This window comes from Schistocerca americana, chromosome X (assembly GCF_021461395.2).
Source record: "Schistocerca americana isolate TAMUIC-IGC-003095 chromosome X, iqSchAmer2.1, whole genome shotgun sequence".
Taxonomy (NCBI): domain Eukaryota; kingdom Metazoa; phylum Arthropoda; class Insecta; order Orthoptera; family Acrididae; genus Schistocerca; species Schistocerca americana.
Window position 1 is genome coordinate 614,548,625 of NC_060130.1, and position 15,191 is coordinate 614,563,815.

Below are 15,191 nucleotides of genomic sequence, written 5' to 3' on the forward strand. Positions count from 1 at the left end.
TCTTCCCGTGCTCCGTGAGCAACTGGAATGGGAAAAACCCTAACATGGGGTACCATTCTAAGTACTCCCTGCTATGCTCTTCATGGTGATTTGCGTAATATTTTTGTAGATGCAGAACAGAGGGGAAAAATGGAGGATTTTCCTAATATTTCTTCCTACGGCGGATAGAGTATACGGATAACTGTGGGATCCATCTACGAAAGGTAAGAGCCATCGTACGTTAATTAATCAAGGCGAGCGAGGAGATTTCCACGGGCGGCTGGGCAGAACCGGCGCTCCACAGGCCACAGTGAGGAAGGGCAGGTGGCGTAGTGGGGCTCTCGGCCGGCAGAGGCGCTGGCGTCAAGGCCGTCGCTCGCAGTTACCCTTGCGGAGCGGCCCTCAGAAGCGCAGTCTGTCCTGCGACGCCGACGTTGACGAGTGAGGTGCTACAGCTCCGAGGTACGTAGCGGTCTGCTCGCCGCTCTCTTCTGCTGCCAGTGCCTTCTTTCCGTTACGGCATCTCTTCCAGTTCGTCGCTTTTCTGGGAAGTATGCCAGTTTGGTCTCGACCGAGATGCTGTGTTTGCGTGATTTGACAGTTCGTGGTTCTCCAGTGCAGCCAGGGATTTCGCAGCTGTAACTAGCAGGCGGATGAATTTCTCTCCAACTATACCATAAACCAAGATAAAGAGTTGTGGCCAAAAGCTGCTGGACGTGCAGTCGCAGATTTTCCAGGGCATCCCTACGCAAACTGACACAAAACAGATCCCTTCACGATCCTCGGCTGTGTGTAATACCTCAATAAATTTTGCACGGATATCGGAGATATCTCATTTTCCGAGATAACAATGAAAGAAAATAAAAATCTGCGAATTCGGTGGATTAGGTTTGTTCAGACCAGAAAAACTGCGACTTTCGACCTGTACTTTAAAGTGGCTCCTGAATCATGAATGACATTTTCTGAATGTCTTCGGCAGGAGTCCAGTAATTTGGAGTAGTGAGTGTACTATACTATTCAGTTCGTCATTAAGTTAGAGTTCAGTGCAGAGCATTATGGAAGCAAATATTTTAGTAGATATAATCTACGTTTAACACAAAACTTTATGCCAGTTCACGTATTGTCAAAGTAATGTGAACCCTATGACATCAGACGAAAATGTGGGACTCCTGGTCCATACAGATTCTGCGGAATTGCGATAGCGTTGTTGGTGTCTGTACCACTGACGTTATGATTTTGTACTGAGAAACTTTAGTTGTAACTGATTGAACAATTTCCAGAGTAGTTGACGGTTTCCAATTTTATTTAGCTGTCGTAAGGTCGTTGCTTTTCAGCACAATTATAGAGAAATAACTGAATCAAATCAGCGACTGCTTTCCGAAGGATATCTGTGCTTTGCACTCCTGGCTAAAAAGACGCGCTCGCAAAACTGTCTTTTCAAACAGCTGTGGCTTCGCGCGGCCTGTCTCCTGTCAAACAGCCAGCGTGCTTTAACCTACTGGATAGATCTGCTATTTCGGAAGAAACAGTAGCACTATTTATTAATCGGATAAATCGTCGGAATGATATTTCTGTCTTAGTGAACACAATTTCGCTGCTTGATGTTACGAACAGATCAAAATAAGTCATTTCTGCTTACTTCACTAACAGATCAGAAGGGGTCCAGGTTGCCACATCCTCTCCTCAGAGCTGTTTTCGAAGAATAGATCCTCAGGTACCAAATATTCGAAGTTCTAAGTAGACTATCGGCGTAATAGGGCTTTTGCTGAATGGGTCCATGTCAGACTACCATTCTAATTTTTAGGCACTTCCACCTCTAGAAGTGATTTGTTAATTTGAAAACTGACTACTCGCCTTTTAAATGGCTGTGTAAGAAAGATTAAAGGTCTGCGGACAGCAACAACATGCCACCTCCAACAGGACCAGGGCTAGTAAAGCACTGTGTTGTTCAACCAACCTTACAGCTGAGGACAGCTTTACGTTTTATCACTTCAGTTAAACACAGAGCCCTCACAAATGTCACGAGTTTAAAATGCTGCAGTTTTCAGAAATCAGCAGTACTGAAATAGACGTCAGTAAAATAACCTTGTTAGGTTCGACTCCGTCATTTCTTCAGCGTGCACAGTACAGGTCCTGCAGCATCGGAAAATACCCTCCCAAAAGCTATGTTCTGCATGAACATGAACAAGGAAGCTTAAAGTTTAACGTCCTTTGGTTGTCCATGTCGCCAGACACTGATTACACAGGTGGGTACGAAACCAGTCGTTGCAGTGTCGAAGGAATCATCACGGCGTTCACAACAAATATTCTAAAATCTAAATCTGGACATCTGGACGAGGATTAAACCCCTCTGCTCCGAAAGAGTCTGGGCATCACCATTTCGTTCGCCTTATCCGGCATTACGATCGCGCGGAACACGTTGGATGCACGCTCGCATTGTTAGTAACTGTGATAGTTACTAACAATGCGAGCGTGCATCCAACGGCTCACCGAATTTGCTCATCTTGTGCTCGGTTGTAGTGCATACCTAGATGTAACAAATACTGGTCTAGTACGATGTACTTCTGAAGCGTTTTCGAGAAACCGACGATCAAAGTTTTACGAACCTGTTGAATGCCATACGAGAGCGCCAGCCATCCAGCTAATGCAGCACACTGTAAGTCTGCCCGTACTGCGATCGAGTGCCGTGATTTTTTCTCATCTTCCACCAAACATCGAATCACGTTTGTTCGGAAAGGAACAACAACAACAAACACATTACTGATCGTCATAGTGGTACACTTTTGGCGAGGCGTAATTAGGAATCGTAAAATACAGTATACACTTCATTATAACACTAAGGAATGCTGATGAAATGGACATTTACTTACCGATACAGTCACGCGTGTATCGCAAATACAGTGTACATTATTCAGCACTGCTACTGCCCGGTATGACTTCACTGCGATACGCACATGCACAGAGTACATTAGAATAAGGAATCGTGAGAAAATTTACATTTGCGCGTATAACAGTGAAATCATACGGAGCTGTACCTGCTTTAAATAGCGTACACTGTATTTGTGACAGGCGCATGAATGTGCCAATAAATGAATATTTATTTCATCACGATTCCTTGTTACGCCTCGATTATACTTCGCCATTAATGTACCACAGTGATAACTATTATTATTGTTCCTTTCCGAAGGAAACAAGTGTTACGTGGAATCTTAGGGAAAAAAAAGATAATGGCGTGATTTGAACGCAGTAAGGGCAGACTTCTAGTCTGTCTCTTTAGCTCGTCGCGTTGTTTCTATTTCGGCTGAGTTTGCCGTTTTTTAAACAGAAACATTAAAGAAAGCACACACTGCCATGTTTTCCAAGACGTCCTCTCCATCATCCTTGGATAGATGGATGCAAGGATAAATTACATACATGAGTACCAAAGTAAAGTAATTTAGGGCCGTACGTAAGATCTAAATAAAGGAAGAACACATGATGTAGATAAAATATATTCCTTATTTACGGGTCTTCAGCTGTTGCAGGACATTCGTTAGGAAATTAGACAGACATTTAATACGTAATTTGGACCAGTCGTCTGCTAGTGCTATTCGCAGATAGTTTTGAAAAGTTACAATATATCTCTTATGAAATTGCCCTTTCAGTATCCAGTGTTGCGGAAGGTGGTAGTCCAGTACACAATGATGTATTGTCTTCAGCGTGAAGTAGATGCACTGTCCGAGCAACCAAATGTAGCTGTGGCACTTAGCAGCAGACAAGAATTTCCAGCCTCGTCGCAGCAGGGTCGTGATATCAATCTCTTGAGGAGTCGTCCTTGTTATCAGTGCCAACTTGTCCCTTGTCCAACTCCAAATGCGTGTAGATTCGTCACAAAGAAAGTAGTGGGCAATGTCTGCTGCCTAATTGCAGGAATTACAAACACTATTCGGTATCAGTTTTAGTTTAAATTTCCTTTCGGGTATTGATAGTGTTTCTGAGACTGCATCACCCCAAACGGCTCAGACTTTTGTAGCCAACACCGACTCGTCAGTGTTTCTGCAGACTTGTGTCCATGACGACCGTGGATATTTGACAGACGAGGGGTATCTTTGTTGTAGTCCGTTATCACCGCTTCTCGACAGCAGGCCCGTAAGTATGTCATTAGACAAACTTTTAAAACATTAAACTTCTGTTCTCGAAAACGCTGGAGAACCGTGTCGTACTATAGCATCATTTATCACACGTAATTATGTACTACATTCGTGCAAAAGATGACCAGAATCAGTGACCCGTTGAGTGTATGCTTTCCTTGTTGGGGTACGTTAAATTCTCCCTTGGAGTACCTTGTATTCTCCAGATTCAATAAAGGACTGTATTTTAGAAGGGAGACCTATCTACGTTTGTCCACGAAGATGAACTATAGCGTGAGTCCCATAAGTAGGTGCACCGAGCGAGGTGGCGCAGTGGTTAGCACACTGGACTCGCATTCGGGAGGACGACGGTTCATACCCGTGTCTAGCAATCCTCATTTAGATTTTCCGTGATTTCCCTAAATCGCTTCAGGCAAATTCCGCAATGGTCCCTTTGAAAGGGCACGGCCGACTTCCTTCTCCGTCCTTCCCTCACCCGATAGGACCGATGTTTGGTCTCCTCCCCCAAATCAACCAGCCAGCGAACCAACCAACCTGTAAGTAGGTATACGTCTTTTACCACCCATACCGTTTATATGTCGTTTTCCCTCAAAGTCATTTTCTTAGAAACAAACAGAAAGTTCTCCATACACAGGGTGATTCGGTGATAACAAAACGTTCTACGGATGATAGAGAGGAGTAGATGTATCAGTTTGAGATCAAGAACACTAGTCTGGGAAAAAATCAATGGAAAATTACGAAGTCAAACCAGCTGTGACATAACTCTGCCAGTGGAATACGGTAATCTACGAATCATCGTTTGTTAGATGAAATCCTATACATTGCAGAGTAGGCAAACCACGACCACTGTTCGTACGACACATGAGTTGTTGGAACGAGTACGATAGTACTCTGTGCGACTTCGTCTTGAATGTTTAGAAGCTGGGAAGACGCTGTGTAGAACAAACCAGTAAACTCTCCCGCCCCCTCCCCCTACCCGGGTTCTTTAAGGGATCGAACTCCTACATATAAAACGTCACATATCCAGAAATATAATATGATATGATTTTGCAGGTGATGCTGCAGTTTTACTTTATGAACGCTGAAAATGTAGTAAGCCATAAACTTGTTTCCTTTCATCATTTTCTTGGGGCCAGGGGGAGGGGAATTTAGTGAGGAAAAATTCCTTAAAAGTTTAAAATTATGTGTAAGATTTGTCGCAAGTCGCTAAGTGGTCTAATTATTAAATACTGGATGATTATAGTCTGGGTAATTTGAGCGGCGTGTGTTACCCCGCCTCGAGGCACATACACAGTTTCTAACTGTAATACTTGCCTTATTGCGTTAACCCTTCAGCATAAATATTATAGCTCCTAATAATAAAGTTATGGCATCATTTTAAAAATTTAAATTTGATCACCAACAGTATGAAATATTGAAAATCAAATTTTTTTTGCCCCTGGAGCCGTTAGATTGACAGCCTGCAACTACCGTACCCGGTGTTAGCTGTTTAGTGATCCAGCTGTAAATGTAACGGCTTGTGTAAGTTGTGCAGACAAATAAAATCATTAAAAAATGTGTCTACTTTAACTTTTATCATCGTCAGCAGATCGACAGTGCATTTGAAATCTCTTTTCCGTTTAAAATTCAGCTCTCATTCGTTGTATAATCATTTCTCAGTGCACTTGTCGCGTTAAGACACTATGAGCATCCTAGCTTTCGGCAATAACGACCACTCCCCTCGTCAGCAAAGCAACTGCTTCTCGGAGAAGTAACGGAATCAAAAAGGTGTAACAGTTGGTAGTAGTGGCCACTGCGAACGAAAATTACGTTGGCGCCAGCGATGAAATTTCGCTCGCAAGCGCCTGTGTATCCATCATGACGTATGATACAGAACTTACTGTTATGCGGTTCTCGGTGTCAAGCGTCCTCTTCCAGGCACTGCATTAGTAGAAACCTCGGACTTTCCGCAGACGATGTCGTTGTTTGCAACGCAATAATGGCTAAAAGAGGCTACACAGAGATCCAGTAGGACCTTGATAACATTTCAAAGTGGTGCAAAGGACAGCAGCTTGCGTTAAGTGTTCTGAAATATAAAATTTTACACTTCACAATACTATAAACCGTAGTAGCCTACTACTACAATATTGGGGAGTCACAGTTGGAATCGGGCAGATCATACCAATACTTGGATACCTGTAGGGATATGAAATGGAACGCTACGTAGACTCAGTCGTACGTAAAACAGGTGACATACATTGATTCATTCGTAGAATTCTAGAGAAATACAATCACTCCACAAAGAAGATTGCTTACAGAACACTCGTGCGACCCATACTAGAATATTGCTGAAGTGTGTAGGACCAGTACCAAGTAGAATAAACAGGGTATATTTAACGTATACATAAAAAGGCAGCACGGATGGTCGCAAGGTTTTTTTTTAAGCGTGGGAGAGTGTCATGGAGAATATGAAAAAAACTGGAAAACGCTTGAAGACATGAGCAACTATCTCGTGAAAACGTAGTTAGAAAAATTCTAGAACCTGCTGTAAGTGACGAATCTTGAAATATACTACAACCCCCTATGTTTCGCTGCCCTGGGGATCGAATGGCGAAAAGAGGAGTTTAAGCAATAAACGGGAAGAAACCTAGCAACTGATACAGTGGGAATTATCCCCCGCCATGCACTTCACACATCTGTTTGTAGAGTGTGGATTTAGATGTAGAGTACTCAACGGGAATGCTACATTTCTGTTAAAGTTGTTGCACACATTCCAATTTGCACAGCCTGTTAATGATTGAGTTCCAGTTGCGTGAAGTCTGGTCTAGAATCGATGTCTGCTCAAAGTATTGTGTTTATTCTTAAAATTTTTCTAGATTCCTGTATTTGATGTGCGCCTTCTGTTTGGTACAGGGCTGGGGAACTGTTCCTATAAACTTTCTCACATAACTAGTGCTAAATTCGCACTTCGTTGTTACATTTACGTTCATTCGTTTCTGGACCATAGTTCCCAATTTCAAATTGTCCCTGAAAGTTTTTATCAGTATCACTGAAACATCTTTGTTTATGGGTACCCACAGAGTATTTAAATGCACGTTAGTAAAAGTGATCCTTAACAAGAAATTTATCCTGTATTTTCGATTGACAGTTCGCTATTTTTGTGACTTATTTTACGAAGATCATGTTGGATACACGTCGTCAGATTATAGGTGAATCTCTTTGTTGTTCTACCAATCTAGACTTCCAATATGATCATCAGACCACAAAATTCACGTAAGCAGATATACGTAATTACAATCCATCATGATTTTGACGACGTCCATTTCGTCTCAGAAACATGTAAGATTAAATCTGCTTTTACGTTACTATCTTTGTATTGTAAGATGCGGACAGAATTACGGTTTTAACGTATGTAATACGCGTCACTGAACAGTTCAATGTCAAATTCCAACCCTCAAATACTGCCAAAAAGCAACACGTATATGTCACCTGTGTCATTATTTCGAATGTATTACGCTCAAATCTATTAGAACAGCCTCATTCGCAACACATTTTCCTGAAATTCGCCCTTTCCATCGTCCATTCCGAGTATAGAGAGACAACATACAGGGTGTACCATAGTTAACAGCAATAACTGACAGGGTTGTAAGTGTACCCCTGAAATTTCACCCACGGCATTCTTGAACAAGAAATACAACACTACTATAGCAGTAACATTTTTGCTTTAGTTTGTTGTCTCAGTTGTCTTTTTAGTTATTACCTGTTTCGTTCTAATTTCGATCATATTCAGATCCGTTGTAGTTAAAAAGAGATCCGGCAATGTTTTTGTTTGCAGTGCGCAGGCTTCAAAAGTCGATGACGTGACTCATGGAGGCTGTGCACTCCACATAAAACTGACGAGCTGCTCTGCAACTACAATGGACCTGAAGATGTACGAAATTAAAACGAGAGCAGTAATCATTAAAAAGACAAATGGGACAATAGAATGCATGAAAAATATTAGAACACTAATTAGTGCCGCAAATATATTTCCACTTGACATAATGTCAAGTCTCTATTATCATTCGTAACACGTTACAATTTACTGCACTCTCTTACTGATGTCAGGCTCTAAGTCGATCAGCTGCGGTTCCGAAAACTGTTCTAACATATCGGGATAGATGTTAGCTGCTAATGATTTTTCAACAAAAAGGAATGGCCAATGACTTGGGTGTTAAACCTCACCACACAACCATTTTAGGGGATGTCTAGTTATCTTATTACATGAATGTGATCGGTAAACGTCTTTCATACGTGCTAAGAAAGAAGCATATAAACGGTGTCGAACCAAAGAGTCTATTAAACGTGGGCTCTAAAATGCATATCTTAAGAACTATGAGCACTTTTCATCTTCGCTGCTGTGAAACATCTACTCTGCTGAACAAGTGCTCGTAGCCCTTGGTTTGGTCCATACTAACTCCTCCCAAAATATAGAAAGCAAATAGATTGCAGTACAGTAGACTTGTTTCACACCATCAAAGACGAAGTGCTCATAGCTCTTAAGGAATGCATTTTAGATTACATGTTTATAAGACGTTCTTGCTTCGAATGATCGTTCCTGTCATATCCATGAATATTGAACATTCCTCCTGAAACAGCGTGTCTCTCCCAAGAGTCGTCAGGCTCATTTTCTGATGCTTCAGGGAATATTTGCAGATTCGTTTTTGCAATGTGTAACTGGAATCACCCGAAACAAGCACTGCTTGTCACCTCTTTCATGGGCGCGTAGTGTCGACAGAAAGCGTCGGTTTATCTCCCGTTACACACAAAATTATATTTGAAGCTGGATTTTATTTGCCCACTTGATAGAACGGTGCTATATTAGTCTAGTGCGATATTCGTTTATGTATGAATAGGAGCAGTAAAAAACCGAAAATAATCAATGCCCCAGCAGCGACTGAGCGGTTGTTAATATATATGGATTATACGCACTACACTAATCTGGAACCGCTCTATCGGGTGGACACCCAAAATTCCGCTTTAGAAACCATTTTTTGCAACGAGAAACACACCGACGCTTACCGTTGATGTCAAGTGTCGCATGAAAAAACGTGGTGAGCAATATTTATTTAGGCTGACTCCCTTTACACACTGCAAAAACGAAATTTCAATATACATATTCCTGGGGTGGGGGGTGGTGGCAGGGGACCGCGGGGTTGTCTTTGAAATTTAGACGTTTTAAAAAGTAATTTTAACGTTTTTCTGTACATTTTAAAAATGCGACAACAGTATCTGTATTGGTAAAAAATAGGTATATCTCTATTGCACAACGTATCAAAACCTGCGGTTTGTTTTTTTTTTTTTTTTCGTCAGAGTTGGAGAACGTCTCCTTTACAGTCGAGAATGTGGTACGTCCGTGGAGCACCACAGTCAATCCTTCTGTTGCGAACGTACCAGTTTCTCGCAGCCGGTGTTTTTGTAGGATGAAAATGGTATGTGATGTCAATTACGACAGAGACTGACGACGGCACCCTCTTTTCTGTGAGTGTACCGTGAAGTGGGAGATTTTAAAGTGATCAAATCTTCAAACGTATTTCGTATTCAGACGTTACATTTCCAGACATGGATTCCTAATCAAAACTTGACCTACTAAGTCCTGTCTACTACATAACAGGAATTGTAGAACATATATAAAATAATATTTTCATATTATGTAAATTGAAGGTTGAGAGGGGAGAAAGGAGAGGACCCGCCAGGGTAGCCGAGAGCGCTAACGCGCTGCTTCCTGGACTCGGGTAGGCGCGCCGGCCCCGTATCGAATCCGCCCGGCGTATTAACGACGACGGCCGATGTGCCGGCCAGCCTGGATGTGGTTTTTAGGCGGTTTTCCACATTCTACTAGGTGAATACCGGGCTGGTCCCCACGGCCCGCCTCAGTTACACGACTTGCCGCCATTTGAAACACATTCACACTATTTCACGATTTACACTAGACGCAGACAGCTGGGGTACACTAATTCCGTCCCGGGGGGTACGGGGTGGCGGTAGGAAGGGCATCCGGCCACCCCTTAAACTTAACCATGCCAAATCCGTACTTAACCCTGCCAAACCCGCGCACAATGCGGGATGGAGGCAGTAGCAAAAGAAAGAAAGAAAGAAATGGAAGAAGGGAAAGGGAAGGAAAGGAACTGATATCAGCTGGATCGAGATTTCATGCGGAATCGGCGGCGACGAGTGGAAATGTGTGCCAGACCGGGACTCGAACCCAGGCTTTCCTGTTTAGTAGGCAGTGGCGTGAACCACTGCGCCATCCAGACACAGTGTTCATCGCAAATGCGCCGACTACCTCGGCACGCTCCGCTCCCCGGCCGACCCACATTCTCACCTAGCGTCACCTGTCCGCAGTCCCTCCCGTCCGTGTCCTCCATGCTCGATCCAGCTGGAGGTCGAACGATATTGTGCGTCCGCACTGAAGATTGACGATTCACTGCCCATCAAGGCGAATCAATTGTATGAATGCGTGGCGCATGTTCTTTCGGAATTGTCCGATGCAGAAGATGCCATTAGTTCTCTCCGTTTCCTTTACTTTCTCCACCCTCCACCATCAACTTCCAAAATATGTATCACAGCTGTGGATTCCACGTGATGTCTTATTCCGGACACGTCCGAAAGAACAAACATCACTCATTCATATAACACATGAAATAATATTTTCATTTATGAAGCACCCTATATACCGCACTGTGATGCGACGAGACGAGAAAGAAATATCTGTAGCAGTTACACTGCTCAGTTTGGATCTGTATTTGTCGTCGTCGGTGGCGATCTTATACCAGAAACGACGAGAATAATCACTAGTCGTTTTGTTTATTTTCCGGGTAGTGGTGCTAAGGAGGTGGTAATTGCCACGGCCGCCGTTGTGGGCCGAGGTTAAGGTCGAGGTGGTAGCAGGCGGCCGAGATTGCTGTTTGCAGCGGTGAAAGCCACGAGCCGTAGCTGCGGCGAGGGAAACTCGGAGGCGAGGCATGGTACCAGCTGACACTGGCTGCCGACCAGAAACAAAACATGCACCTGCCATTCTGGAAAGGACCGAACCACTGTGTCCGGCGATGCAGTATGGGACCGAGCAGGCTTTAACTACTTAACGATTTCATTGGTTTCTTGCGAGATAGTAGGCAACCTTTCTCCTCATCGCCAAATGTTCATCCACCGTCTGGGAGGGGAAACATCCGTTTCGGACGGGCAACGTCCCCAGGACAATTATGCCAACTATCTAAATGTACTGTCTGCAGGGTGCACCCGAACTCCGAGAATACTTTCGAGGTTGTACAGGGATAAATTCGGAGTGTTTTGGTATAGAGGGCCCGTGATCTTCGGTGGCTCGTTACAGGATAATAGTGTAATTACGGTCTATTTGTTTCTGCGACAATGCCATCACAACAGTGAAAAAGAGTCTAGCATGTAGTCACTAAAACTTACGACAAAACACCGACGCCAATGTACAGATGGTAATGTGGTTGTCGACGCTAAGGGACAGATCAGAACCGCTTCGTCGCGACCATTTTCCTTTCTTTAATATCAGTGCAAGACGTGATGACGCCGCAAACCGGCACTGTTGGCACGAACCTAACTACACGAGACGACAGTGGATCGACAACAAAGCCCGTGAGTTGAACCCCGGAAGAGGGAACGAAACAACGTGCGTGCCAACCTACGGGGGGAGTAGAGAGTCCGAACGCTGTGTAGAGACGAGCAGGAAGATAAACAGAAACGCGACCACCGCAAACGACTGACGCTAGCACGCCGATACAGCGCGAAGCGAAGGCCAGGTCTGAGGTGGGTGAAGTCAACCAAAGAACTGCCAGGTCAGGTCTATCGCCACTGACAGGTAAACAAACACGTGACTCAATGTCTCTGCCATGCCACACATCGCGTGCGCCCCCCCGTGACGGTGTTACGTACTATCCCTGTGCGATATCCACGCCAGTTCATCTGCATCCATCTCATTGTCTGCTGGCGGGGATACTAAACATTTCATTCACTGTACCCTTCCACGGAGTGCATATCGGCCAACTTTTCGTCATGAAATCTATCCATTCTACTGTGTATCACTGTTAATGTACAGCTAAAATTGACGGAAAAAGAAACAAGGCAAAACCAAGAAGTACTGAAGGCAATGAGTAAGGCTGGTATTAATGCTGTCAACGGCAAGTACTGTATGTGAACTGCACAACTTTCCTTTCAAATAAGACATACAGCGGATACCGACGAAATTTACACTGTTGTGCAAATATTTTCAGTGCAATACATATACCAGGGCGTGCTGAAAAGTAATGCTTCTGAATTTTTTGTGTGAAAACTTTTAACCCTTTTTAAATAAAACATACGTTTTTAACATTCTACATCTTCATTCTTCATGTCTACATATTGCAGCCCTCTGCCGCTATAGGGCTCCGAGTTGTAGCTTGCAACGTGGCGGTGTTTAACGTAAGTATGTCGATGCGTCACAAACAGTATGCTGTAATCGAGATTGGAGTTCGAAGAGTTCGTCTACACATGCAAGACCCTCCCATTCAGCGTGACAATGCCAAACTACACATGAGCACTAAGACATCTGAAACAATCTGACACCTTTGAGTTCACAGTCATCGATCATCTCCCAGGCAGTCGCTACTTGGCTCCATCAGATTTTCATTTGTATCCAAAACTAAAGAGCGCCTTCAAGGACTTCACTTAGATAGTGACGAAGCGGTGCAAGCAGAGATGGGGTTGTGGCTCCGTCAACAAAGTCAAATATTCTGCTGTAATGGTATCAACAAACTTGTCTCTCATTGGGAGAAATGTATTCGCCGCTAGGGTGATTGTGTTGAGAAATTCACATATAGACATGAAGAATGATGATGTAAAATATTAGTAACGTTTGTTTTATTTTAAAAGCTTTAAGAGTTTTCACATAAAAAATCCGAAGGCATTACTTTTTAGCTCAACCTCATACATAGATAAATGGGGATAATGAATGGAACGCAGTGCAGTTACTTTTCAATGAACCTTGTCTCCTATACGAAAATACTAGTTAACATCTTTGAACAGGATCCAGTATGTTGTCCGTGGAGATCGGGTTCACCTTGCATAGGATGGATTAGATGCCTAGATGCTGCATTCCGAATCGAATCGTCCCGATTTCAGAACTTGGAAGATAAAATCTTAGGTTCGTCCTACTATAGCTCGTCGCATACGTCACGACCAAACAGAAAGTCTTCCCCACTGTCTGCAGAACGACAACAACCATAACACAACGGATAAATCTCATTAATAATCATCTGTTTGTAGAAGGATTCAAACATTGAGAGATAATTCAAAAAAGCTATAATAACACATAAACAACATGGATTTTTAAAAGAAGGCATCGTTCTTGTGAAACACAACTGGCTCTCTATTCGCACGAGATAATGAATTTTATCGTAAGAAGATCGCAAACGCAAATCGATTCCATTTTTCTAGATTTCCTGAAAATTTTTGACGTCGCTCTTTATAAGCGTCTTCTAATCAAATTTCGTATCCATATTGTACTGCGGTTGATAGGTACTCCAAGGCTTCTCTAACGAATTTATTGTCTGTATTACAATAGTAAAAAGCGGGAATTGGATATAAGAACTTCAATGTGCAATTTTTACCTTGACTTGTGAGAAAGATCTATTCACTGAACAAATTACAAGTGTCTAGCACTATTGAAAGTCCCTGAATTTTCTACTGAATATCTACGACCCCAAATACTTTGAGATTTTCGCTATTAATGTCTCCTTCGCTAATAAACGTACATCAACATTGCTGCGAAAATGACACTATTCGAACTGATATTTCAGCTTGTAAGCGACGGCCAACGACAGCTTTTGCCAGTAATAAGCCATGTGATCAGTCTTTGGAAAAAGACGTCGGGAGGCAGCCAGCCTCTGTAGATTAACCCCGGAATACCCCGAGACAAATGCGCGTGCGTAGTCAATCTGCAGAACCAGTATCATCTTAACAGACCTGATTTGCGTGAAATCAAGATGTTACCATTACATAATCTACGTAAAGTCACTCTCTTACTAAACTGCACTTACGTCTGTGTCAGGATAGCATTTATGTGGCACAAGCTCCAAACAACAATCACTGCTCGAATAATGACTGACATGAATCGCACGGGCTCGGGTATGGGCTATATGCAACAAACTACGAACTAGTAACAATAACAGTCTCTCTCTTTCCCTCCCCCCCCTCTCTCTCTCTCTCTCTCTCTCTCTCTCTCTCTCTCTCTCTCTCTCTCTCTCTCTCTCTCCCTCCCTCCCTTCATTAGTTAAGTCGATTCCGACTCTCCGTGACTCCATGAACTAAAGTACGCCAGTTCCTTCTGCCCAGCATTTACTCCAGCAGACTTTCTAGCTTGGAATCCGTTACTTCTGCGATGCCATCGATCCATCTCATCCTTTGCGCCTTCTTCTCCTAGCGCCTTCGATCTTCCCCAACATTAATGTTTTTTTCCAGCGAATAATGTATTCTCATAATATACCCAAAGTAGGTCAGATTTTGTGCCAGTATCAGACCTTCCCAGGAGCAATCTGCTTTTATTTGCTGTAGTACGGACCTATTCGTTCTTTTCGCGGTCCGTTTAGCTTTAAGGAGTTTCCTCCAACACCATCATTCAAAGGGGACAAAAATTTCTTGAAATACAGGAGGAATTAGCATTATATCTTAACACCTTACAAGTTCATGTTGTATGTCAACAAATTTTCATTGGGAGTTCTCATACCTATATGCAAGTTGTCTAATATAAGATGTTTTTCTCTGTAAATTTCCAAATAATAAGTGAAAGGAAATACACTTATTTGATAATTAAAAATGTTTTCTTACTTTGATTAAAAGGTTTTTCATATATTACCATTCAAATGTGGTATCAGTTGGTGGAAATTAAAGAATGTTCATAAGTATTACAACACATGTAGGTAAATATAGATAAACGTAAGAAACGCTCATCTCTCTGCAGAGTTATAAACATAGTTTATGTAGCTACTTTCTAGAGAGACGCAAAAGGAATTATCATTTTTTTTAAATAGAACATTATTTGTTTCTAGCTGATGTAGTTCA

At 42.8% G+C, this 15,191-nt stretch overlaps 1 protein-coding gene across 1 annotated transcript in view; it reads left to right on the forward strand.

Annotated features, from left to right (window-relative positions):
• Positions 1-397: 397 nt before the first annotated feature.
• Positions 398-15,191, forward strand: part of LOC124556204 (elongation of very long chain fatty acids protein AAEL008004) — a 312,294-nt gene continuing 297,500 nt past the window's right edge. Inside the window, exon 1 of the mRNA XM_047130194.1 lies at positions 398-441. The gene's annotated coding sequence lies outside the window, so the exon portion shown is untranslated. The remainder of the gene's footprint in view (positions 442-15,191) is intronic.